This window comes from Amblyraja radiata, chromosome 6 (assembly GCF_010909765.2).
Source record: "Amblyraja radiata isolate CabotCenter1 chromosome 6, sAmbRad1.1.pri, whole genome shotgun sequence".
Taxonomy (NCBI): Eukaryota; Metazoa; Chordata; class Chondrichthyes; order Rajiformes; family Rajidae; genus Amblyraja; species Amblyraja radiata.
Window position 1 is genome coordinate 21371813 of NC_045961.1, and position 27851 is coordinate 21399663.

Sequence of the window (27851 nt, forward strand, 5' to 3'; positions counted from 1 at the left end):
GATAAAATTCAAAAGATGAATTGATCTGTGCAAGAAATGAAAATATTTACATCTGTATACAGGTTAGGTCATAAGGTCATAAAGGATAGGAGCAGAATTAGGCCATGTAGCCCATCAAGTCTACTCCGCCATTCATTCATGGCTGATCTGATAGATCAGAGAGGAGAGTTACGTGGCTGGTCCCACCAAACTGGCAGCAGAGATATCATGTGCTGAATGGACTCGTTCTCTGCTGTATTACTGCAAGGCTCTGTGAGTCAAAAGCTCAAATAATTAAATCTCCATTCTCAGTTTCTCCGAATAGAAAACCCTGGGACAACAATTGTGTTTAAAATCAAAGTGAGCTAATCAATTTAACCCACGGCAGGATTTGGAATCTTTGATTACATCATTATCTTTTAATATAGTCGGAAGGATTAGAAAGATTTAATCAGATTTCCCATGCCTAAATCTTATTCTGTGACAGCTGTTGACAGCTATATATCTGCACATTTTAGTTTTAGTTTTTAGTTTTAGCGATACAGCGCGGAATCAGCCCCACCGTGTCCGCACTGACCAGTGATCCCCGCACATTAACACTATCCTGAACACACTGGGGACAATTTTACATATACACCAAGCCACTTAACCTACATACCTGTAGGTCTTTAGAGTGTTGGGACGAAACCAAAGATCTCGGAGAAATCCCACGCGGTCACGGGGAGAACGTACAAACTCCGCACAGACAGCACCTGTAGTCAGGATCAAGCTGGCGCTGCAAGCATTGTAAGGCAGCAACTCTACTGCTGCACCACCGTGGATGCCCTTTGGAGCTGATAAATCATTGTCATGATGTCCCTCAGTGTCAAATAGTTAATTAACAAGCACAGGCCATTTAACCCAAAAGTAATGGAAAATTGGGGATATCATCAAACGAAGTCCCTCATGGAAGAGGCAGCACCTTTAGAATCAGGAGGAAGTTTTTTTTTAACTTCACAGTAAGATTGAAAAATAAAATGTATTAAAATCTACAAGGAAAGGCAATGCTCAATAGGATTAAAATTATGAAGGTGGTTCCACACAATGAAAGTGTTTAATAGGGACATTTTTGTTACTAGCTGCAGACTACGCAATCTCTCGTGACAGTTTGATCAAGTGGTGCAAATGGCAAGTTTACACCCAGTTACTGTAATTTGTTCAAGTTGAATTTGTTGCATTCTTGACATTCATTCAAAGAATCTTTAATCTAAAAAAGGTGCCGACTTCTCCACTTTATCACTTTGTGAGGAAGATGTAAAACTGGCTGCATGCATTGCAATAATGATTGCCATGTTCAACTCTTTTCCATCAAGGAGACTCAGAGGAAATGTTTTCAAGTTTAATTAACAGGAAGAGTCTGTGCAGAGACAGATTAAGGTGTAATATTAGAAAAGATCTGTTGCCATCAGGCCTTCTGTGGCTTCTTTTAATCTGTAAGTGTTGCTTATAGCAGGAGTATAACTGCTACAGATTTTTAATCAGCAAATTGGGATTAATTTCAAGGATTTGCTGAAGAATTAAATTTCCTGTTTTCTCATAAATCAAGGGGTATTTCAGAGCCAATCACATTCCTTATGCTTATAGCCGTCGGCACTGTTGTGCAATAGTAGAATTGCTGCCTTGCCACGCCAGCGACCCGGGTTCAATCCTGACTACAGGTGGTGTTTGCGCAAAGTTTGCACGTTCTCCCTGTGACTGCTTGGGTTTTCTTTGGGTGTTCTGGTTTCCTTCCACATTTGAGGAACGTCAGGTTGGTAGGTCAATTGGCTTCTGTAAAATTGTCCTTAGTGTGTAGGATGTGAAACTGGGATAACATCGAACTAGATCAATGGTCCGCATGGACTTGGTACTTGGTAGGCCGAAGGACCTATTCCATGCTGTAACTCAACCTCACCCCACCTTTACTCTTAACCCTCTTTCAGCCCCGCCATCTCCTCCACTAATTTCTCCTGTATCAATACTACCTCAACACAATTCTTCCATTCTGACATAGAGCTGTGTCATTTGCAATCTCTGATCAGATCACCTGTCAAATATTTGCATTCAAAGATATATATTCCTATGTGCTTCATCATAATACTGATGATTGGATTTAGACTTTAAGAATCAGGCACTCATTAAGCACTAGGTTTAGATAAAGGAACATTTCCAGTCAGATAGACACAAAGTGCTGGAGTTACTCAGCGGGACAGGCAGCATCTCTGGATAGAAGGAATGGGTGGCGCCGCAAAGGCTGCCTCGCCAAGTGTGTCTCGTCCTTTCCTTCCTTTGTTGTTTGATAGTATGTATTAAATGTTTGTCTTAGCGTTCTTTAGCTTTGTTTTATGTATGGGGGGGGGGGGGGGGGGGGGAAACTTTTTTTAATCTCTTACCTCGACGGAGATGCAATTTTTTGCCGTATCGTATCTCCGTCAACTCTGCGGCCGAACATCGAGGAGCTGGTGGCCGCATGCTGGGGATTGACTTTGGGAGCTCCAATCGTAGGAGCCTGTGGACTTAACATCGTGGAGCTCGCTGTCCCTTGGTTAGGGACTGACTTCGGGAGCAGCAAGCCACAGGAACGTTGACCGCACCGATCGTGGAAGCTTCGATCACCGGCTGCAGGAACTTCGATCACCCTGACTGCGGAAGGTTCGACTGCCCCGACCGCGGGAGAATAAAGAGGAAAGAAGATTAGACTTTATTGCCTTCCATCACAGTGAGGAATGTGGGGAATCCGCTGTGGTGGATGTTTATGCTAACTTTTAGGTAGTTGTGTGTCATGTTGCATTTTTTAGTATAGCTGTATGGTAAATCGAGTTTCACTGTACCTTAATTGGTACACGTGACAATAAAATACCTTTGAACCTTTGAAAATGTGGAGGTAGGAACTGCAGATGGCGGCGGTGTGTAGGCGGCGCGACTCTCGTCAGCAGCGGCCTCTGCAGTCCGTCTGCGTTTTTATTATTTTATGTCTATGTTTTTATGTAGTTTTTGTTATTTTTTGTTGGGGTATGTGTGTGGGGGGGTGGGGGTGGTGTGGGTGGGGGAGGGGGTAACTTTTAAATCTCTCCCTGCACGGGAGACCCGACCTTTTCTTTGTCGGGTCTCCGTTGTCGTTGGGGCTGCAACGAGGAGCGGCCTCCAACAGGAAGACCGGGGGCTGTGGTGCCGACTACTCACCTCACCGCTGCGGAGCTGGCCGAGTCCAGAGCGGGTGGAGCTGTGGTGGACGCTGCTGCGGCCCGACCTCCGGAGATTCGGTGGCTGCAACTGCGGGTTTGGCGGACAGTGACACCGGGAGCCCGCGGGTCCCTGGAGGGAGACCGCTTTTCCGGGCTTCCGCAACGGCGACTTCTCCCGCCCGAGTTGCGGGGTTGAAGAGCTCCTGGAGCGGGGCCTTACACCATCGCCCCGCACGGCTTGGAATGGTCGCGGGCTGCGAGCGAGCGCCGGGGGCTCTAACACCAAGACCCGGTGCGCGACCTTGCATCACCCGGCGTGGCTTTAATGGCCACGGGACAATTCGCCATCGCCCGCCGGGGGCTTTGACTTTGACTCTGACATCGGGGGGGTGGGGGAGTGCAGTGGAGAGAAAAGTTTTTTTGGCCTTCCATCACAGCAATGTGATGGATGTTTATGTAAATTATGTTGTGTCTTGGGTCTATTTGTTTGTAATGTATGGCTGCAGAAACGGCATTTCGTTTGGACCTCAAGGGGTCCAAATGACAATAAATTGAATTGTTGTTGTTGTTGTAAGATGCTGGTTTACGCCTAAGAAAGACCGTCAGAACTGATAATTCAAATGATATGACTCTGACATAAACTGTAATGTTGGCTGAGTTGAGAATTTGAAGGAGTTAGTGAGAGTGATGAATTGGTGAGTAAATTAAACTGAAATTTAAGCACATGCTTTAAAAATGTAACTTGGAATTTAAAAAAATGCAATGGTTGCAGTTAGCAATTACATAGTTAAAGCAGCTAATTAATTTCTCCTACTACTAGTTGTCTTTGTTTCAATTTATTATCCTCATTCAATTTGATCACATCAGTCTAAAATTTAAGATGAAGTTCCACCATATTTTGATTTCTCCTTCCCTGTAGATACTTCACCATAAGGCAACGGATTATCACTCTGTCATTACATTATGTTAAATCTAAAGTGGTCAGGTCTCCAGTTGGTTTTTCAATACCTCATTCTGGAAAACTTTTAAAATAATTTTACAAGCTCATCCAGCTACTTCCTTTGCCAATCTACGTTGGCAAGTGAAATGCAGATTATATTCCACCCATAACTGCTGCATTACAATCGTTACATTCTTTAAATAGCATCTGAGACACATCCAGGTTACAAATGATCAGTCAGCTCTCAGCACAATGCAATTACTACCTATTCATATCTTCACTTACAGCTGATTGCCAGTTGGCCTGAGATCTGGCCCATCTTTCTCTGGTGTAGAAACTATACCACTTTCTACCTTTTTATAGCTTCACTTAGAGGCTGAGAGAGTGGAAAAAAACAAGGAAGGAAAAAGACTGTACTGTTGATCAGCTAACCTGTGATCAATATTAGAGAAAAGATCTGAAGAAGGGTCTCGACCCGAAACTTCACCCTTTCCTCCTCTCCAGAGATGCTGCATGTTCTGCTATGTTACTCCAGCTTTTTGTGTCTCCTTCGGTATAGAAAAGAGTGTTAGTTTTATTTGGAATATGGTAATAAAATGCATGGAGTTTATCTACATGATTAAACAATGGACCAATACAATAGCATTTATGTGCAGAAAGGAACTGCAGATGCTGGTTTACACCAAAGTAAGACACAAAACGATGGCGTAACTCAATGAGTTAGGCAGCATCTCTGGAGAAAAGGAATAGGTGACGTTTTGGGTCGAGACCCTTCTTCAGACCTTTTTCTGCTCTGAAGAAGGGTCTTGACCCAAAACATCATTGATTTCTTTTCTCCAGTGATGCTGCCTGACCCGTTGAGTTACTCCAGCATTTTATGTCTGCAATAGGAATTATGTTTAGCAAATCTAAATACCCAAGGTTTCCATGCGGTTCCCGGAGGTTCCCGGAGGTTTTTGTCAGTCTCCCTACCTGCTTCCACTACCTGCAACCTCCGGCAACCACCTGCAACCTCCGGGAACTGCACGGAAACCTTGGGTGGGGCGCAAAGTCTCCAGACGTTTCCGTTCAGGTTTCCTAAGTGGGACAGGGGCATTAGGGCGTGTATCGTGAGAACTGGCCACCATCATTGAGAATTACTGTGAGGATGTTTCGTCGCTGATTCTTACTGATTTAAGGGTTTTCCAACATGATTTTTTTTAACATGTTCCTATAGCAGGCAATAGAAAATAGCAAGGCAATAATGTGACATTTTAATACAAGAGGGTTGAGATGAATAGGAAAGCTTGATAACAATGACAATTATTTGGCCCTTTGGTGGTTCTGTTGTGGAGACCAAAGCAGAATATTACACCCTGTCTTTTAGAAGGATATACTTGCTTTACAGGGAGTGTAGTGAATGAAGTTTATGTTATCCCGAAGTCTGAAATACAAGTTCCTTGTCTCTAACTTTTCAAACATATACATTAATTCTTACTGTGAGTGTTGATCACAGAATAATTTAACTTGATCAATGTATTAACTGACGCCATAGTGAATTGCCTTGCTACTTATTTACTCTTGCTTCTGTTGAATTAATCTTTCAATAATCCAAAGATGATAAAATAAATCTACTGCTCTAGCATAAGGCCTTAGTATAGCCTTAAACATCCTTTGCATTATTGGCTTGAATGAATAAACAAGTGATTTGGACACATCAGATAAACGATACAGAAATGTGTTGCTCTGTTTTGGGTGCAGAAGTGGCAAGAACTTCCTCTGAATAGTAAGTGCTGGCCTACGGAGCTTCCAAAGGATCCTCATCATTCAACTTTGGAATGGAATTAAACATTTTATTGTCCCATTTGACAAGGCACAGTGACATTCTTTGCTTGCATACCCGAGGTATGCAAATAATCTTCATATAAACCTCGCTGACAAAGTTACAAAGTACACCCATGTCAGGTCCCCCTTTGTTTTCATCCCCCTCCTCCCTCACGGCAGTCCACCCATGTCAACTCCTCCTTTGTTCTCCCCCCTCATTCACGGCAATCCCCCCACCCCAGGCCCTCCTTTGTTCTTCCCCCTCCCCCCTTCACGGCAGTTCCCCTGCACCCTGATCCTTCAACTTTCAGCCTTCCTTGGCAGTCGCCCTGGAATAACTGAGGACACTTGCAAGAGGAAGCTGGTGTCAAACAACGACACTCTTCTTGTGTTCTGTGCAGGAGCACAATTCCAAATTCTGGATCGGCATGAATCAAAAAGAAGATCTAATCATTTACATTTGTGCCAATCGACCTCTGTGCCTCTTCACTGATAGTAGATGCTGAGCTGGGCAGGTCCCCAATCTGCCCTGTTTCTGGTGACATCAATGTAGTTTGATGGAGTTAATAAACAGAATTGGGGCTCTTACAGCTGATAGCTATTAAATATGAGAGTCTGACCTCGGTTTTAAGGAAAAGATAGCTGAAAAATAATCAGTCCTAATATCAAATGGGATGACACTTAGAAAAACCTTGCTCCTTGAAATGCAGCTTTTTACATTATTTTACTCCAATTGAATAGTTGCAATGAGTTCAAATATTGATCAATATGCTGATATTTAACTGACTTTCTGAACCTTATTAGAATTCTTTGCAATTCATTAACTGCAATAATTAATTGCCTGCTCTGTAAAACCGTGGGCAGTACGGTGGCACAACGGTAGAGTTGCTGCCTTACAGCGCTTGCAGCGCCGGAGACCCGGGTTCGATCCCGACTACGGGAGCTGTCTGTACGGAGTTTGTATCTTTTCCCCGTGACCGCGTGGGTTTTATCCGAGATCTTCGGTTTCCTCCCACACTCCAAAGACGTACAGGTTTGTAGGTTAATTGGCTTTGTATAACTGTAAAAAGTGTGTGTAGGACAGTATTAATGTGGGGGGCAATGGATCAGCGTTCTCGTCGCGCCCCCCGTCAGTACCCAGGCTCGCCTGGGGAAGCCAATGATCCTCCCAGCAGACTAAATTCTACAAGACGACGCCAGAGCCAAGTCAAAGAATCCTAGTCATTATCCCAAAGCCGAAAGCAGCAACAACGACCAGCCTCAAGAGCACCTGGCAGTTGCACCTGCTCTCCGAATACTACAACTGAATGTTGAAGGCCTCTCTGCAGCCAAGTGACACCTCATCGAAGTCCTCGCCCACCAACACTCCATCGACGTCATCTGTCTCCAAGAGACTCACGTTGGGCACAGAGGAAGCGGGCCGTTACACCATCAATGGCTTTGATCTTCTTTGCTATTCAGGACTGGACAAGGCCCCTGCTTGGCCAGCCTCCACAAATGGGGCAGCAGCCCAACCGCACGGTGTGCTTGTTCAAGAGGCAACTGCTTGGCTAAAGGACTTTGCATTCGCTAAATAAATAAAATGTGTGGAGATCGCTGGTCTCTGAGACACCATGACTGCCTTGACACACAACCATCCAGATTATCAGACCTTCCAATGGTTCTGTCATCCGAAAGTCCAGGAACTCTAGATTCCCTAATCCCCAATTATATGTTTGTCCATATTCACCCAATTACTCAAATCTGCTCTTGATTCCCTCCTTCCCAAAGATACAAAAACATTCTCCACCCAATACGTCAACCATTCATTCAGGACCTGCTGAACCCTTTGAAGCCTGACAAGCTAGCATTCCCGTGCCCTCCACCTCCCTTGCAATGTTCAATCCCCTTCCCTGCTGTCAATACGCAATAGACAATAGGTGCAGGAGTAGGCCATTCCACAACCACAATCAGTTCATGCCTTCTCGCCTTATCCCCTGACTCCATATCTTTAAGAGCTCATCTAACTCTCTGTTGAAAGCATCCAGAGAATTGGTCTTCACTGCCTTCTGAGGCAGAGAATTCCACAGATTCACAACCCTCTGTGTGATAAAGTTTTTCCTCATCTCCGTTCCTTATTCTTAAACTGAGGTCCCCTGTTTCTGGACTTCCCCAACATTGGGAACCTTGGCTCTCCTCAATAACTTCCAGGAAGCAGCCTCAGTACTAAATGCTGCATCTACTTTGTGTTTCTGAAGAATGTGCAAAAGCAGTTGGGTACCTTTTGAGGAACTGAGCATCTTGAAATTTTCTGCAGTGATCCCAATACTGATATTGGCAAGAAGGCATATGGTATGCTTGCCTTCATGGAGTGGGCCATACAGCATAAGAGTCAGGAAGTCACGTTGCAGCTTTATAGGACTTTGGCCAGGCCACATTTGGAGTCTTGTGGGCAGTTCTCATTGCCCCATTACGGGAAGATTGTGGATGCTTTGGAGAGAGTACGGAAGAGGTTTACCAGAATGCTGCTGGGATTAGATGGTATTCACCATAAGAAGAGGTTGGGCAAACATAGATTGCTTTCTCTGGAACATTGGAGGCTAAGGGCCTGATGGACCTATGTAAAATTATGAGAATCATAGATAGGGTGGACTGTTAGAAACATTTACCCAAAGTAGAAATGTAACAGGGTAGAGGGCATAGTTTTAAGGTGAGAAGGGCAAAGCTTAAAGGAGATTTAGGCTGTAGAGATACAGCGTGGAAACAGGCCCTTCAGACCACTGAATCAACTACAGTATGACCAGCGATCACCCTATTATCCTACAAACTAGGAACAATTTACAATTTACAGAGCCAATTAACCTACAAGCCTGTATGTCTTTGGAGTGTGGGAGCAAATCAGAGCACCTGGAGAAACCCTACGCGGTTTCACTGGGAGAGTGTGCAAACTCCGTACAAACAGCTCCTGTAGTCAAACCCGGGTCTCTGGTGCTGGAAGGCAGCTATTCTACTGCTGCGCCATTGTACCACCCCTAGGTGTTTGTGGCAATTGTTTTACACAGAGAGTGGTGGATGCCTGGAACGTACTGCCAGTGGTGATATTGAAGGCAGAGCTGATAATGGTATTTAAGACTTTTTTAGATAGGCACATGGATATGTAAGCATGGCTCACGTGCAAGCACAAGAAATTGGTTTAACTTGGTATCATGTTCAGCGCGGTCATTGTTCTATGTTCTTGAAACTGTTATTGAGGTGCTACTTGATATCCCTACGGTTTTCTATTTATTTTGCATGTCAATTCTAAATCTCAGGTTCCTGGTTCATGTAACTACTTTCTCAACAAGTCCTGTCTGTTAAAGATTCGTACATGCACAAACTCACGTCCCTGCAACAGCTTTAGAATTTTATCCTTCATCTTATTTGGGCAATTAATTCAAGGATGTGACTTAATTATGAGTCTATAATTACTCTGAAACGTTTGTATTTGTAGATTTGCAGTTTGAATCAAATGGATGAGGATCTTTATAATAGTACACACTAATTTCTGGACCAGGTCACATTCCTTTCATTGTAAAATTCAGTCTATAGAATTCTGCCTTCACTGTTTTTGCTTTCTGATTATGGAGAGAATTGAATGCTTTGTGGGTTTTTTTTCAGATCTTCTTTTACACTGTGTATATCCCAACCATAATACAAATTCCATTCTCTGAGGTAAAATGTGGCTCATTATCTGAAATATAAATGTCTGGCATTCCATGTGTTGAAAATTAACTTTTGAATTTTCTTATTATAGCCTTTGAATCAATATGGTCAAAGTCAATAAATTCTCAGCAATTTGAATTGTAATCACCAGAGATCAGATAGTCATTACCATCAAAAGCAAACAAACAAATTGATTCCAACCCTTCACCACAGGCAATCAGACTCCAGATACATAAGGTAATATGTCCTCCTGCCGTCTGGTTACTATTGTCTAATCAAGACTCATTTCTCAATTCTAGTGGGATGGAGGAATTTGCAGCTTGATATCCTTTCTCTCTGCCTTTAGAACAATTACTCATTCCCCCTAATTTATTTTTCTAAATACTTTGTATAATATAATGGAAATGGAACAGCTACAGCTAATATTTCCTCTCTTTCTCTGTGGCAGTCTATTTGCACAGGTTTAAGCATTAGAAATCCTGTGCTGCTGGAACTTCCACCACCAGCATCCTGTGGCTGCAGTAGGCCCCAGTCTAGTGCAGCACTGCAGTGAATCAATAGGCCTTCACCTCACAAATCCATGACTTCACTGTCAGGATGGACAAGGACAGCCAGTGTATTAGAAAACTATCAGCTTGAAGTTTGCCTGTTTGTTTCACTATATCTTGATAATGTACTGCAGTCTCTGGATTGGGACACTGAGACCATGACCTTCTAGCTTAATGCACTACGACACACTCATGGCAGATACCTTACGCAGAAAGATCCAGAGAAATGCATATGCCAGTACTCTGTAATGTTCTAGGATTGGAGACTCTCTAAAATACCACTAATCTTATTTGGATAAAGTTATAGATTCTTGGTTTGCAATAAAAATCAACCTTATTTAAGTCACCAATATTCTTCTTGAGGTCGACTTTAAGTTCTTACGACGGTGTCTTCCCGTGAAGGTCTGGAAGGATTTTTTTATGACATTTGCCATTTGCAACTGATTTGTTTTTTGTTAATTATATTTCTGTTGTTCGTGCCATTCTTCGCTGCTAGCAACTGCGGACTGCCAGCACTGACATACATGGTGTGTTCAATGGAACTTCATATATAAACAATGAACTGCCAAATTGAATAAGAAGCTGGGTAACATTTGTTTGTTGAGATCTGCAGGTAAAATAATTGTTTGCATCACTGAGGTTTAACTGAATATGTAATCAGTGGTAAGTATTGGCTTGTGATTCTTTGATGTTATTTTCCAGGATATTGATGTCAGTCGCACTTGATACTCCTGGTGTCACTTGCCAGATCAATTAACTTCAGTGTGGTCAAGCTTTCAAGTGTTTATGTTTTAATCCCAGTGGTGTTTCCTGTTCAGAGACATCCTGTTGTAAGTAATACATGCTCTTAAAGCTGAAAAGCCATCTTTATTGAGTTGGTCCAGGGCAGGTAGACCTTGGAGAAACAAGGAACTGCAGATGCAGGTTTACAAAAAGAGACACACAGTATTGGAGTAACATAATGGGTCAGTTAGCGCCAATAGCCCCTGTCCCACATTCACGACCTAATTGGCGACCTCTGCCGAGTTTGCCCTTGACTCATACTCGCAGCATGGTCACCACGAGGTTGTTGGAAGTCGTAGGAGGTCTTTGTAACTCTTCCTCATGCTCATAAGTTGTCTCCGTGTACTCGTGGTCTCCAGTAGGTCGAGGCGTTTTTTCCAGCCTGGTAAAAAATGTCCACGAGTAAAAAAAAGGTCGGCATGGAAAAAATGGATACTTTTTACTCGTAGGTAGGTCGTAGTAGGTCGTGATGGTAGTCGTAGGTACTCGTAGGTAGTCGTAGGTAGTTGTAGGTCGGTAACTGGCCCGAGAAAAAAATGCAAACATGACATCATTTTATCATGTGATCATTTTCCACTCGTAGCTAGTCATAGTTGGTCTTAGATGTGGAAGACTGAGGTCGAGGGTGGTCGTAGGAGGTCGTAGACATAGTCGTAGACATAATCGTAGGAGGCTTTTTATTTTGGCGAGTCAACATGACCTTCACATTTTTTTCAACTCGTCTAGGGTCTTCTAAACTAGTGAATTAGGTCGTCCAAGTGGGACAGGCCCTTAAGAAGAACAAGGATAGGTGGTGTTTCAGGTCGGGACCCATAAAGATTGCTTAATTTTCCTTGGTGTACACTTTTGCAGCTTTGGATTAATTGGATTTGTGGCTTTTAAATGAAGATATGTGCTAGAGGGAAGATAAAAACACAGAAGACACCAGAAATAGCCAGTCAATTGGCCTCTGTGAAGAGCAAATAAGATTTAATATTTCAGGTTGATGATATTTCATGTGCATTTTTAACATTTCCTGTATAAGTTTCAAGCATCTGAAAAAAAGATATTTTGGTATGCATTTGTCAGTAACTTATCACAATCAGACGAATCACAATCCAATAAAAAAAAATTATCTTTGTTCTATGGGAAGACGCCAAGTACTTTGCAGGAATCTACAGCATTTTGTGTGTTGGTGAAACCTGACATGTTTTTTGCAAGGTAATATGTGCTCAGACTTCATAATTACTCTGCAGTGATTGAAATGCCAGAATCCAGCTACAGTATGACCAGTCTGCCCTGATTATTCACAGTGGAAGAAACAGTGCAACCCACCCCCTCCCCCCTCCCCCCCCCACGTCCCCTTCAGGCATTGCTCAGGATGAACTGAGCACTGGGCAGGAAGGGGCTAACCTCCATTGACACTATAGTCACTACAATTAATAAAATAATAAATGCATTATTCATTATTGCAGAAGGCTTCAGACCACCAGAACGTCACCACTGTTAAGGGCCTGTCCCACGAGCAAGCGACTCCATGCGGCAAGAGGGACCAAACCGGAAGCGGGGGCAACGCGGAGGTCGGGTGATCCCAGTACAGGGCCTGTCCCACCAGCATGCGACTGCATGCGACTGCATGCGGCGAGCGCGACCAAACCGTAAGCGGGGGCCGCGTGGAGGTCGAGTGATCCCGTACGAGTTGATGTGAAGTTCGAGCGAAGTCCGCATGAAGTTCGCGCGTGACGTACGGCGTCAAGACACTGCGTATGGCATCAAGATGCTGCATAGGGCGTTGAGACGCTGCGCACGGCCTCAATGCAGATGTGGGCCGGCATGCCGTTGCCGCACGGAATTTTTGGACAGTGTCAGTTTTTCAGAGCCCCGCGCGATGTCGGGACTAGCTCTGATCAACTCCATACGGCTATCGAAGTGGGACCGGCCCCGCGAGGCCCTATGGCTCAAGCGACCACGTTAGGTCGCGCTTGCCGCATGCTGTCGCATGCTCGTGGGACAGGCCCTTAAAAGTATTATTTTTAATTGTAGTCAATCTGGGATAACAGGAAATGGTAATCACTAATTTTTGTTCAGGTATATTGCATAAATTAACGATGATAAATGGCTTAATAATTTGTTTTTGACTATTGCCTGAGGGATATATTTTTGCCAGGGGTGTTGAGGAATTATAGCTCTAGTATGAGATCTTCAAATTCTACTTGAGATAATAGCTCGTGCTTTGGTTTGTGTCTCCTCTAAACTCCTGCACCTCCAACAGTGCAGTTCTCCCTCAGTACCACATTGACAGCTCTGCCTTGATTACAGGCTCGGGCCTGTGTTGTGGGGCCTAAATAAGTGGTCTGTCAGTGGGTCACAACTAACACTGTGGTCTTTTGCTGATTCTCAAGAGTCAAGAATCAAGGGTCAAGAATGTTTTATTGTCATATGTTCCAAATAGAACAATAAAATTCTTACTTGCAGCAGAATATGTAAACATAGTATACTATGAACAACATAATAAACGAGAGAGAAAAAAAAGTTCATTGCTAGACTAGTATATATATATATATATATATACTAATCTAGTATATATATATAGAAACATAGAAATTAGGTGCAGGAGTAGGCCATTCGGACCTTCGAGCCTGCACCGCCATTCAATATGATCATGGCTGATCATCCAACTCAGTATCCCGTACCTGCCTTCTCTCCATACCCTCTGATCCCCTTAGCCACAAGGACCACATCTAACTCCCTCTTAAATATAGCCAATGAACTGGCCTCGACTACCCTCTGTGGCAGGGAGTTCCAGAGATATAGTATATATATACTAGTCTAGTGGGGTGGAAGATTGCAACCTTCACGTGGTCTGCCCTGTTTCGACTAATGCAATCAACTCGACGTGCACAAACAGAAGATCAAATAGAACAAGTTGTCCTACAACTTTAGGCTGTGCATGCCACACGAAAGAAGAAGAAGAAGTCTAGTATATATATATTAGTATATTACTAGTATATTACTAGACTAAGTGGGACCCGTTGGGTCCCATGTTCACACAGGTGGGCTGGTCCCCCAACGCAATATTCCACCTCTCCACCAATTCCAATATTGGTGGCCAGTGGGGGGTGGGGCTTTCTGGAGCGCTAGTATGGTTATTGTGGGCTGAAGGGACTGGTTTCCAGAGGGCTAGTATGGACATTGCGGGCCAAATGGATTCTTGGGATGACAGCTCAGTCACTCAAGCCTGATCAACTGGCAGCTCACTCATGGCTGTTGGGCTGGTAGTTGACTCAAGGATATTCCTTGAAATTCCATTTCAAGCAGGGTGCAAGGCCACCAAATTCAAATGCTGTTTCTTATCACTTCAGGTAGGGTGCAAGGCCACCAAATTCAATTGCAGATTCATACCACTTCAAGAAGGGTGCAAGGCCACCAAATTCAGGTGCAGTTTCCTACCACTTCAAGCAGGGTGCAAGGCCACCAAATTCAAGTGCAATTTCCTACCATTTCAAGCAGGGTGCAAGGCCACCAAATTCAAGTGCAGTTTCTTATCACTTCAAGTAGGGTGCAAGGCCACCAAATTCAATTGCAGATTCATACCACTTCAAGAAGGGTGCAAGGCCACCAAATTCAAGTGCAGTTTCTTATAACTTCAAGTAGGGTGCAAGGCCATCAAATTCAAGTGCAGTTTCGTACCACTTCAAGCAGGGTGCAAGGCCACCAAATTCAAGTGCAGTTTCATACCACTTCAAGCTGGGTGCAGGCCCACCAAATTCATGCAGTTTCCTGCCACTTCAAGCAGGATGCAAGGCCACCAAACTCAAATGCAGTGTCTTATCACTTCAAGTAGGGTGCAAGACCACCAAATATAATTTCAGATTCATACCACTTCAAGCAGGGTGCAAGGCCACCAAACTCAAGTGCAGTTTCTTATCACTTCAAGTAGGGTGCAAGGCCACCAAATTCAATTGCAGATTCATACCACTTCAAGAAGGGTGCAAGGCCACCAAATTCAAGTGCAGTTTCTTATAACTTCAAGTAGGGTGCAAGGCCATCAAATTCAAATGCAGTTTCGTACTACTTCAAGCAGGATGCAAGACCACCAAATTCAAGTGCAGTTTCATGCCATGTCAAGGAGGGTGCAAGGCCACCAAATTCAAATGCTGTTTCCTACCATTTCAAGCAGGGTGCAAGGCCACCAAATTCGAGTGCAGTTTCTTATCACTTCAAATAGGGTGCAAGGCCATCAAATTCAATTGCAGATTCATACCACTTCAAGAAGGGTGCAAGGCCACCAAATTCAGGTGCAGTTTCCTACCACTTCAAGCAGGGTGCAAGGCCACCAAATTCAAGTGCAGTTTCCTACCACTTCAAGCAGGGTGCAGGACAACCAAATGCAAGTGCAGTTTCATGGCATTTCAAGCTGGGTGCAAGGCCACCAATTTCAACTGCAGTTTCCGACCACTTCAAGCAAGGTGCAATGCCACCAAATTCAAGGGCATTTTCTGACCACTTCAAGCAGGGTGCAAGGCCACCAAGTTCAAGTGCAGTTTCGTACTACTTCACGCAGGGTGCAAGACCACCAAATTCAAGTGCAGTTTCGTACCACTTCAAGCAGGGTGCAAGGCCACCAAATTCAAGTGCAGTTTCATACAACTTCAAGTAGGGTGCAAGGCCACCAAATTCAAGTGCAGTTTCATGCCACTTTAAGCCGGGTGCAAGGCCACCAAATTCAAGTGCAGTTTCATACCACTTCAAGTTGGTTGCAGGTCCACCAAATTCATGCAGTTTCCTACCACTTCAAGCAGGGTGCAAGGCCACCAAACTCAAATGCAGTGTCATGCCACTTCAAGCTGGGTGCAAGACCACCAAATTCAAGTGCAGTTTCATGCCATGTCAAGCAGGGTGCAAGGCCACCACATTCAAATGCTGTTTCCTACCATTTCAAGCAGGGTGCAAGGCCACCAAACTCAAGTGCAGTTTCTTATCACTTCAAGTAGGGTGCAAGACCACCAAATATAATTGCAGATTCATACCACTTCAAGCAGGGTGCAAGGCCACCAAACTCAAGTGCAGTTTCTTATCACTTCAAGTAGGGTGCAAGACCACCAAATTCAATTGCAGATTCATACCACTTCAAGAAGGGTGCAAGGCCACCAAATTCAAGTGCAGTTTCTTATCACTTCAAGTAGGGTGCAAGGCCACCAAATTCAAGTGCAGTTTCGTACTACCTCAAGCAGGGTGCAAGTCCACCAAATTCATGCAGTTGGAGTTGGATGAGTTGGAATCATTTGGACAGAAATAAGGAATAAAGTAAGTGTGACACTCAGCACAGTTGAGAAGTGTGTTGATGAATGGTCTATGTTTATGAACAGCCTGTCAATGCAAAGTGCATAACACATGTCATTGTGGCAAACAATGAACTGCGGGGAGCAAATTGTATACGCAAGATTACTCTGTTATGTCATTTTGTCATCTTACAACTAAAGGAAAAACTCATCCATTTCATCAATAGTTTACATACTTCAAGAAGCAGAAGACTCTCTAAGGGAAATGTTTAACTTCCAGTGAGTTCAGAATTACAGAACTAATGGAGTATGAAATCTCAGAATTGATACACAGATATTTCTTCTTAATCTGATGTTCCATGATTTGTGCTAATAACATGTCCATGCATAATGGCCCGGTAAATCTGTGTGGTCCAAACTATTTCCTGCTGGGTCTTCAGTGCACCAGTCAGGAAAACCCACAAGTATTGATACTGTTTCCTGAAGCAGAAAGTATCTGATCAGATGTTTCTCTGATTATGCTGTGGCCTAAATGCAGTGAAAGTATTTTATGGACCCTTAGGAGTTTTAGCAAGAGCTGGATTTACACAGTGATACTTTCCAAGGATTGGGGTCGTTTGATTAATTTGGAAAAGCTCCAGAATTGTTTCCACTGGACATCCCCTCTCAGGAGGGCTTTGATGGGCCTGTAGTGGGTGGTGCAGAAAAGACTGAGAAGGCCATTGCAATGTTATTATTCCAAATGACACCAGCCGAAGGTTTGGCATTTATTTTTATTTTTCCCTTTCCTCCTCGTATGACCAATTCTTGTTGGCCAGCGTTGGTATCGCTCAAACATTTAGATGTAAATATTGGATGATAAGGGTGGCATGGTGGCGTAGAGGTAGAGCTACTGCCTTACAGCGCCAGAGTCCCGGGTTCAATCCTGACTAAGGGTGCTGTCTGTATGCAGTTTGTATGTTCACCCCGTGCCCACCAATGGCCAATTAGCTTACCAACTTGCACTTCTTTGGGAGGTGGGAGGAAATGGGAGCACCTGGCGGAAACGCTTATGGTCATGGAAAACGAACAAACTCTACATAAACAGCACCAGAAATCAGGATGGAACCAGAATGGATAGGGCTGTGAGACATCAACTTGACCTTGTTGCACTACTGTTCCAGCTTTTCCTTAGGTCACCAATGATACCAGGTTTCCTACACCACCCAATGGCTCATATTTCATTCTCATTCATTTTTGTTCATTATGCTAGTGTAAATGGGCAATAGGAGAATTAGGAGGTTATTTAGAGATACAGCACAGAAACATGCCCTTAGGCTTACCAAGTCCACACCGACCAGTGATCCCCACATACTCACACAGTCCTGCACACAATTTACAATTATACCAAGCCACTTAGCCTACAAACCCGTATGACTTTGGAGTGTTGGAGGAAACCGGAGATCCTGGAAAAATCCCACGCAATGCCACGGGGAGAACGTAAAAAATCCTCACAAACAAGCACCTGTAGTGAGGATCGAACCTGGGTCTATGGCCCTGTAAGGCAGCAACTCTAACACCCTTGCCACCCAAATAGGTCTGTTGGTAGATCTGATGAGAATAAGTGCAGGGAAATAAGTGGGGGAATGGGAATGCTTTGAGAGTGGGCCACATGGTGGCACAGCAGTAGTGTTGCTGTCTTACTACGCTGGAGACCCGGGTTCGATCCTTACTACGGGTGTTGTCTGTACGAAGTTTGTACGTTCCCCCTGCAACCTGCTTGTTTTTTTCCCGAAATCTTCGGTTTCCTCCCACACTCCAAAGATGTATAGGTTTGTAGGTTAATTGGCTTGGTTATGAATGTAAATTGTCTCTAGTGTATGCAGGTTAGTGTTGGTGTGCGGAGATCGCCAGTCATTGCGGACTCTGTGGGCTGAAGAGCCTGTTTCCGTGCTGCATCTATAAACTAAACTAAACTAAAAGTGGGAAACACTCAATGGGCTGAACGGTTTCCTTCTATGTCATCTGAAAATGTGAGAAAAATGAATATGAGGACATTCTCAAACTGCTGCCACTGTTGTGAGTTGGAAACATTTACAGCATTTAGGACATTTAGAGATTACTCCAGAACCTAGTGGAGGACCTTTCCTGAATGGCAGGCGATGGCCTCCATTACCCTCAGCCACGTAGCTAGGCATCTTGGTCAACACAAATGAGTTGGGCTGAAGGGCCAATATGATCCTATTGATCCACATGAAATCTTTCCCCAAAAAATGGGGAGGAAAAAAACATCTCCCCTTGTGCCTAGACACTGTGTTGACAGCCTGGCCTCCATAGTCTCTGCTTAAAATAGGATCAGGCTGTCAAAGATATCAATGGACTCTGAGTTTAGTATCAATTAAAGCCGCCTGAGGCTAGTGAGGATGTCATTCTATTCGCTGCTTGAGAGTTCACAAGTTCATCAGCAGTAGGAGCAGAATTAGGCCATTCAGCCCAATGAGTCTACTCCGCCATTCAATCATGGCTGATCAATCTTCCTCTCTCAACCCCCTTCTCCTGCCTTCTTCCCCTAACCCCTGACACCCGTATACTCAATCTCCACCTTAAAAATATCCATTGACTTGGCCTGCGCAGCCTTCTGTGGCAATGAATTCCACAGATTCACCACCGTCTGACCTAAGAAATTCCTCCTGGAAGGTGGCCGGGAGGTAGAATTTCATAATGGAAACTGATGCAGCTTCAATCCCACCACCTTAATACTCCCGCCTCTGTCTGCCCAATTCCAAGTGGGCAAGATGTCCCCACTAAAGCTGCATAACGATGGCAGCATAATAGAAAATGCTTGAGAAAAATATACGTTGTAAGCTTACTTTCATTTATACTTTTACATTTCACTTTTTCTTTATATGGATTTATTCTGCTATCAAAAAATGTTTCCGTCATACTTTCCAGTAGTATTTTTACTTTTCTGTCTGGAGTTTGGAAGAGTAGCACTGAAGTGAGTTCCTTGATCTTGGTATTTGAATCAACATGCCACCATTTGTTAGGCTCAAGGGAAAGCCAGTGGGGGGGGGGGGGATGAAAAAAAACTATTTCTTTCCACAGCTGTTATCTGCAGCTTATGGGACCCTGGAGAAAATAGATCCCTGTTGTCGTAGGTCAGGTCATTTATATCACAAGGCACAGGCACGGCATGGTCAATGACACCTAATCAATACAGAAATACCTTTAGAGGATAAAAATTGCAAGGCTCCTTCCACCTACAGTTTTCTGCTACCGCAAACATTTAAAATAATTGGAATCCATAACTCATGTGTGCATGGGAGTGCTAAACAAAGGCAGAGGTGTGAACTGTGGGATTTTAAAAAGAAAGAACTTGCACTTTTTAGACTCAGTCACAAGAGGCCAAAGTATATTACTGTCAATGAAGTACATTTGAAGTACATCCATGGATTGCAATGTAGAAAACACAGCAGCTAATATGCACACAGCATGCTCTTGCAAATTGAAGGAGCATGTCAACTGACTGGCGAAGCACACTGCACTCCCACAGTAAAACACCACACAATGCCAGCCTGTGCCATATCTTCAGGTCACCGGAGGGAGAGATATATCTATAACCGTCATATTCAAGAGAGTCAAGAGAGAGTCAAGAGTGTTTTATTGTCATATGTCCCAGATAGAACAATTAAATTCTTACTTGTAGCAGCACCATAGCACAATATTTACAGAATATGTAAACATCGTGCACTGTAAACAATATAATAAACGAGAGGAGAAAAAAAAGTACAGTGTGCATGTATATACATATTCACATTTACACATATATAGATCATATCTATCTATCTATGGTGTTCACTCCAACTCGGGGTTGAGTGGTGCCATCTGCTTCATGATGTCCTGCCACTCTCTTCCGTCTCTTCAGGTGTGATAGAATTGGAGGGGCAAGAGGTGGAGGTGTTGCATTGCTTGTCAGGGAAGATATTACAGCAGTGCTTTGGCAGGATAGATTAGAGGGCTCGTCTAGGGAGGCTATTTGTGTGGAACTGAGAAGTGGGAAAGGTGTAGCAACACTTATAGGGGCGTATTATAGACCGCCTAATGGGGAGCGAGAATTGGAAGAGCAAATATGTAAGGAGATAGCAGATATTAGTAGTAAGCACAAGGTAGTGATTGTGGGAGATTTCAATTTTCCACACATAGACTGGGAAACACATTCTGTAAAAGGGTTGGATGGTTTGGAGTTTGTAAAATGTGTGCAGGATAGTTTTTTTGCAGCAATCCATAGAGGTATCTACTAGAGAAGGGGCAGTGCTGGACCTCCTGTTAGGAAATGAGACAGGTCAGGTGGCGGAGGTATGTGTTGGGGAGCACTTCGGGTCCAGTGATCACAATACCATTAGTTTCAATATAATTATGGAGAAGGTCAGAACTCGACCAAGGGTTGAGATTTTTGATTGGAGAAAGGCTAACTTTGAGGAGCTGCGAAAGGATTTAAAAGGAGTGAATTGGGACATTTTGTTTTATGGGAAGGATGTAGAAGAGAAATGGAAGACATTTAAAGGTGAAATTTTAAGAGTACAGAATCTTTATATCCCTGTTCGGTTGAAAGAAAAGAGTAATAATTGGAAAGAGCCATGGTTTTCAAGGGAAATTGGACATTTGGTTCGGAAAAAGAGAGAGATCTACAATAATTACAGGCAGCATGGAGTAAATGAGGTGCTTGAGGAGTACAAAGAATGTAAAAAGAATCTTAAGAAAGAAATTAGAAAAGCTAAAAGAAGATATGAGGTTGCTTTGGCAAGTAAGGTGAAAGTAAATCCAAAGGGTTTCTACAGCTATATTAATAGCAAATGGATAAGGAGGGATAAAATTGATCCATTAGAGAGTCAGAGTGGACAGCGATCTGCTGAGCCAAAAGAGATGGGGGGAGATATTGAACAATTTATTTTCTTCAGTATTCACCAAGGGGAAGGATATTGAATAATGTAACATAAAGGAGACAAGTAGAGTAGCTATGGAAACTATGAGGATAAAAGAAGAGGAAGTACTGACACTTTTGAAAAATATAAAAGTGGATAAGTCTCCAGTTCCTGACAGGATATTCCCTAGGACATTGAGGGAAGTTAGTGTAGAAATAGCAGGGTCTATGACAGAAATGGTGCCGGAGGATTGGCATACTGCACATGTTGTTCCATTGTTTAAAAAGGTTTCTAAGAGTAAACCTAGCAATTATATACCTGTTAGTTTGTTGTCAGTGGTGGGCAAATTAATGGAAAGGATACTTAGAGATAATATATGTAATCATCTGGATAAACAGGGTCTGATTAGGAACAATCAATGTGGATTTGTGCCTGGAGGGTCATGTTTGACTAATCTTGAATTTTTTGAAGAGGTTACTGAAATTGATGAGGTTAAAGCAGTGGATGTTTCTATATGGACTTCATTAAGGCCTTTGACAAGGTTCCACATGGAAGGTTGGTTAAGAAGGTTAAATAGTTGGGTATTAATAGTGGAGTAGCAGGATGAATTCAACAGTGGCTGAATGGGAGATACCAGAGAGTAATGGTGGATAACTGTTGTCAGGTTGGAGGCCGGTGACTAGTGGGATGCCTCAGGGATCTGTGTTGGGTCCACTGTTGTTTGTCATATACATCAATGATCTGGATGACGGTGTGGTAAATTTAATCAGTAAGTATGCAGATGATACTAAAATAGGTGGTATTGTGGATAATGAAGCAGATTTTCAAAGTCTACTGAGAGATTTAAACCATTTGGAAGAGTGGGCTGAAAGATGGCAGATGGAGTTTAATGCTGATAAGTGTGAGGTGCTACATCTTGGCAGGACAAATCAAAATAGGAAGTACATGGTAAATGGTAGCGAATTGAGGAATGCAGTTGAACAGAGGGATCTAGGAATAACTGTGCATAGTTTCCCGAAGGTGGAATCTCATGTACATAGGGTGGTAAAGAAAGCTTTTGGTGTGCTGGCCTTTATAAATCAGAGCATTGAGTATAGAAGTTGGGATGTAATGTTAAAATTGTACAAGGCATTGGTGAAGCCAAATCTGGAGTATGGTGTACAATTTTGCTCGCCAAATTATTGGAAAAATGTCAACAAAATAGAGAGAGTACAGAGGAGATTTACTAGAATGTTGCCTGGGTTTCAGCACCTAAGTTACAGAGAAAGGTTGAACAAGTTAGGTCTTTATTCTTTGGAGCGCAGAAGGTTAAGGGGGGACTTGATGGAGGTCTTTAAAATTCTGAGGGATAGACAGAGTTGCCGTGGATAAGCTTTTTCCATTGAGAGTAGGGAAGATTCAAACAAGAGGACATGATTTGAGAATTAAGGGACAAAAGTTTAGGGGTAACATGAGGGGCAACTTCTTTACTCAGAGAGTGGTAACTGTGTGGAATGAGCTTCCAGTGGAAGTGGTGGAGGGTGGTTTGATTTTATAATTTAAAAATAAATTGGATAGGTATATGGACAGGAAAGGAATGGAGGGCTATGGTCTGAGTGCAGGTAGATGGGACTAGGTGAGAGTAAGTGTTCGGCACGGACTAGAAGGGCCGAGATGGCCTGTTTACGTGCTGTAATTGTTATATGGTTATATGGTCCCCAGCTAGCGTGCTAGCTCTGACCAGATTATATATATATATAACCATATAACCATATAACAATTACAGCACGTAAACAGGCTGTATATAAACACACATATATATATATATATATGTGTGTTTATATACATATACACAATATGTAATATGTAAAAGAATATGTGATTCTGTTCCATTCTGTTTGTAGTTTGTTTGTTTGTTTGTTTTTTGCACAAAGTCCGCGAGCATTGCCACTTTTCATTTCACTGCACATCTCGTATGTGTATGTGACGAATAGACTTGACTTGACTTGACACGCGTGTGTATACATGTGCACGCGTGTGTATAAATATATGCACACGTGTGCACATACTCACACACAAAAAACTAAATATAATAGTGCAATAACCACAATAATAGTCTACAGTATGTAGTTCAGTTTTCAGGCTCCTGTACCTTCTTCCCTATGGCAGGGGTGAAAGGAGTGTATGGCCAGGGTGGTGTAGGTTTCTGATGATGCTGGCTGCTTTTTTTGAGGAAGCAACTCCGGTAAATCCCTTCGATGGTGGGGAGGTGAGAGCCGGTGAGGGACTAGGCACCAGAGGGGAGGCAAATTGCCATTCTCTTTCTTCTGCTGACCAAATTTTATAAAGTATTTTTCTGACTTTGTCCTCTCATCTTGGAAGCATGACTGCTGACCATATCTAAAAGATATTCATGCAATTCCACAGGACAGTTTTACAACCGATAAATGAAATAGCTGCACAAGATATTCCTATATTTCCCACTAGGTCATGGCTCCATGAAGGGTCAGCTTTATTTTGTCAACTGTAGGAGTGGAATTACAGCATAGGTGAAATTACAACCTTTATCTGGGGACCTGGTGATATAAAAATAAGAGTAAAAATGTATCCGATGCGCCTGGATTATTAATAAAAGCAAAGTTTTTTTCATGCTCATCCATTCTATCTTCTGTTATGATATTTTGTTAAGAAACTAAAGGTCACTGTGTCTCTTAAGGCATAATGGTCTCTTGTAGTTATATTGAAAATTGATTACCAATGTTCAAATAAGAGCAAATGAAGAGGTAAAGATTTTGAGTTTTGTAACGAAAAAGAAAACAACACAAAATACTGATGGAGGATTTAGGCTTTTTCAATCTTTATTCGCAAAACAAACTTGAGGACGATATTTATGGCCATGTACTGCTTACAGCGTTTGATGGCAATGCTTAAAACGTTCGAAATATATTATTTAAAAAGCAAAATCCATGTCAAAAAATATTTTTAATGTTTTGGGGATCTGGGCATTGCTGACAAAGCCAGCATATTTTGTCCATTATGAATAGCTGCTGAGAAGGCAGTGTAGCAAAGTGTGCAGTCATACACTTTAGTAGTAAGAATAAAGGCATGGACTATTTTCTAAATGGGGAAAGGATTCAGAAAATGGAGGTGCAGGAGGAATTGGAAGTGCTGGTAATAGATTCCCAAAAGTTTAATTTGCAAGGTGAATCGGTAGTAAGGAAGGCAAATGCAATGTTAGCATTTATTGAGAGAGGACTAGAATCTATATTACTAAAAGTCTGGTCTTGACCACTTCCTGTTGTTCTGTATATTGATTTTAGAAAAAACGCTGCCACTTACAACTGTGATTTTTGGACATCTTACTCAGAGTCCCCCTCTTGCATAAGACAAGAGGATTTTTCACATCAATGAAAAATAAAAGAGTTATTAGTGTTTATAAAATGTTGAGATTCTCTCTCCTGAAGGCCACGCCCCTTCCGGATGAACTTTAAAACCCGGAAGTGTTGAGTGTCTCAGTCAGTCTCTGCGAGATGGGGGAGCGAGAGGGTCACGTCTCAGTCTGAGCTGTGAATACTGAACACATGTCTACTAAACTGTGCATGTGGTTTTACTGACCTTGAGTGCCTTTAATGTGGTTTGAAAATGAAAATGTGGTTGGCTTGAAATAAAGCACAGCAAATGGTTCGTGGTGGTTGGTTTGAAATATAGGACAGTAAATGGTTGTTGATGGTTGGTTTGAAATAAAGCATGGCAAATGGTTAGTGGTGGTTGGTTGAGTTGAAGCACGGCAAATGGTTGGTGGTGATTGGTTTGAAATAAAGCACGGCAAATGGTTGGTGGTGGTTGGTTTGAAATAAAGCACAGCAAAAGGTTGGTGGTGGTAGGTTTGAAATAAAGCACAGCAAATGGTTGGTGAGGTTGGTTTGAAATAAAGCACAGCAAATGGTTGGTGAGGTTGGTTTGAAATAAAGCACAGCAAATGGTTGGTGGTGGTTGGTTTGAAATGGCAAATGATTACAAGTCTAAACTAGACAACTTCCTGTTTGCACTGTATATTGATTTTAGATAAAACGCTACCACTTACGGCTGTGAATTTTGGCCATCTTCCTGAGTCCACCTCGCTCATCAGGTGCAGAGGATTCTTCCCATCAATGAAAAATAAAAGTGTTATTAGTGTTTAAAAAACGTTGAGACTCTCCTGTCAATCACACCATGAAGGCCACGCCCCTTCTGGTGGGAGGGGGGAGGGATTACAAAACCCGGAAGTGTGGGTGTGGCTCAGTCTCTGCAAGATAGGGGAGGGAGAGGTCATGACTCTGTCAGAGCTGTGAATCAACTGAACACACTGAATATCTACTGAACTGTGAGTGTGGTGTTTTGTGTGGTTTTATGGTGTTTTGTGTGGTTTTATGGTGGTTTTATGGTGGTTTCACCCTGCTTGAAATAGTATGAAACTGCATTTGAATGTGGCGGCTTTGCACCCAGCATGAAATGGAATGAAACTGCATTTGAATTTGGTGGCCTGCACCCTGCATGGAATGGTATGAAACTGCATTTGAATTTGATGGCCTTGCACCCTGCTTGAAATGGTATGAAACTGCACTTGAATTTGTTGGCCTTGCAGCCTGCATGAAATGGTATGAAACTGCATTTGAATTTGGTGGCCTTGCACCCTGCTTGAAATGGTATGAAACTGCACTTGAATTTGGTGGCCTTGCACCCTGCTTAAAGTGGTATGAAACTGCACTTGAATTTGGTGGCCTTGCACCCTGCTTGAAATGGTAGCAAACTGCATTTGAATTTGTTGGCCTTGCACCCTGCTTGAAATGGAATTTCAAGAAATAGTCATGAGTCAACTGCCAGCCCACCAGCCGTGAGTGAGCTGCCAGCACATCAGGCTTGAGTGACTGAGCTGCCACCCCAAGAATCGATTTGGTCCACAATGTCCATACTAACCCTCTGTAAACTAGTCCCTTCAGCCTACAACACCCATACTAACACTCGAGAACCCCCCCCCCCATTGGCCACCAATATTGGAATTAGTGACGAGGTGTAATATTGCGTTGGCGGACCATCCCTCCCGTGTGAACATGGGACCCAACGGGTCCCACTTAGTCTAGTATTGTATAAAAACAGGGATGTAATGCTGAGGCTTTATAAGGCACTGGTCAGAGTTGTGTGAAGACGCACACCATCAGATTCAGAGACAGTTTCTTCCCAGCTGTTATCAGGCAATTGAATCACCCTACCACAACCAGAGAGCAGTGCTGAACTGCTATCTATCTTTTTGATGACCCTTGGACCATTCTTGATCATACTTTGCATTAAATGTTATACCCTTATCATGTTGTAAATGGATCGATTGTAATAATGTATTGTCTTTCCGCCGACTGGTTAGCACACAACAAAATCTTTTCACTGTACCTCCGTACATGTGACAATAAACTAAACTGAACTGAACTGCGTTTCACATCTAATTTCATGGTAATTAGTCTCAGTTTCCTTCTTGAAATTGGAGACAAAGAACTGTGAACATTTATTTCTGAAACACATTCAGGCCTAGGTGAAGTAATTATTGATTTCAGGAAGAAGAGCCTTGCCACTAGTGAGCCAAGAATATTGGCATATGAGTTCAATGGTTTAGCATCTATTCTAAACGAGAAGTAATTGTTAATATGAACTACAGGCCTTCCATCTAAAGCTTTTGAAGATGGCATGAAAAGAAATTGCAGGTAAGATTTACATCATGGTCACTTTGAATATAAATCAAATCCTTTATTTAGCAATTTCAACCTCTGTGAAAGTTCGTAAACAATTCAAAATCCGTAGATCAAATACTCTGGATGCAACCCGCTGAAGCTAACTGAATATAAATGGTACTTAATATAAATGGTACTCTGTAAGTCTTGGCCTGAACTACAACAATAACAATGGTGAGGATAACAGCTCTTGTTATTAATATGGCATGCATGAAAGAGCAACATTTGGCTTCCATGCATGCCCAATTGAAAGTGAAAATTTGAAGTTGCTGCCAGAAGTACTTTGCTCCTATGTGCGATACGCTGCTGGTTAAATGCATTGAAATCATTGATTTGCCTTGCACGAGAAGTTTTGAACTAACAGTGGCAGAACAAGGAAGACCTGAGACATTCACTTTTGGTATAATTTTAATGCATAAGGAGCAATATTTAGTACTGAAATACCTCTTTGACCCTGAAGTAGTAATTATACATATGTGAGTCTTATTCCCTTTGGAACGAAACTACTATTTTAGATGTTGATAACAAAATAAAATTACGTTTTATTTTTACGTTGTCATATAATTTCTGGACATTTCTTTCTTTAATTTAATCTATTTTACGCAATGTTTAATTTGTTTCCTGTTTGTCATGTAAATGAACTCATATTTTCTGTTTTATATTTTCAGGGTTGTCATGCCTCAATGAGAAATCTTTTGTCTTCTTTATTGAAGATTGTCCATGTTTCTTAACCTGTTTATGGAGCACACAGACCCCCTGTCAAATCACCCCACTGGAAAAGATAAATCTAGCAAAAGGCAGGCAATGCAAACAGGAAAAAAGTCAGAACATTTTCTAATCAGGAGGAAGAATTACTTACTGCAGACAACTCACACAAAGCAGAAAAAATCCTTGTGGCTGGAGATAGACCAAGGAAAACCAATGATTTAAATGATTTAACAAGGAAAGCCAATGTATGAAGAAGGGTATCGACCCGAAACGTCACCCATTCCTTCGCTCCAGAGATGCTGCCTG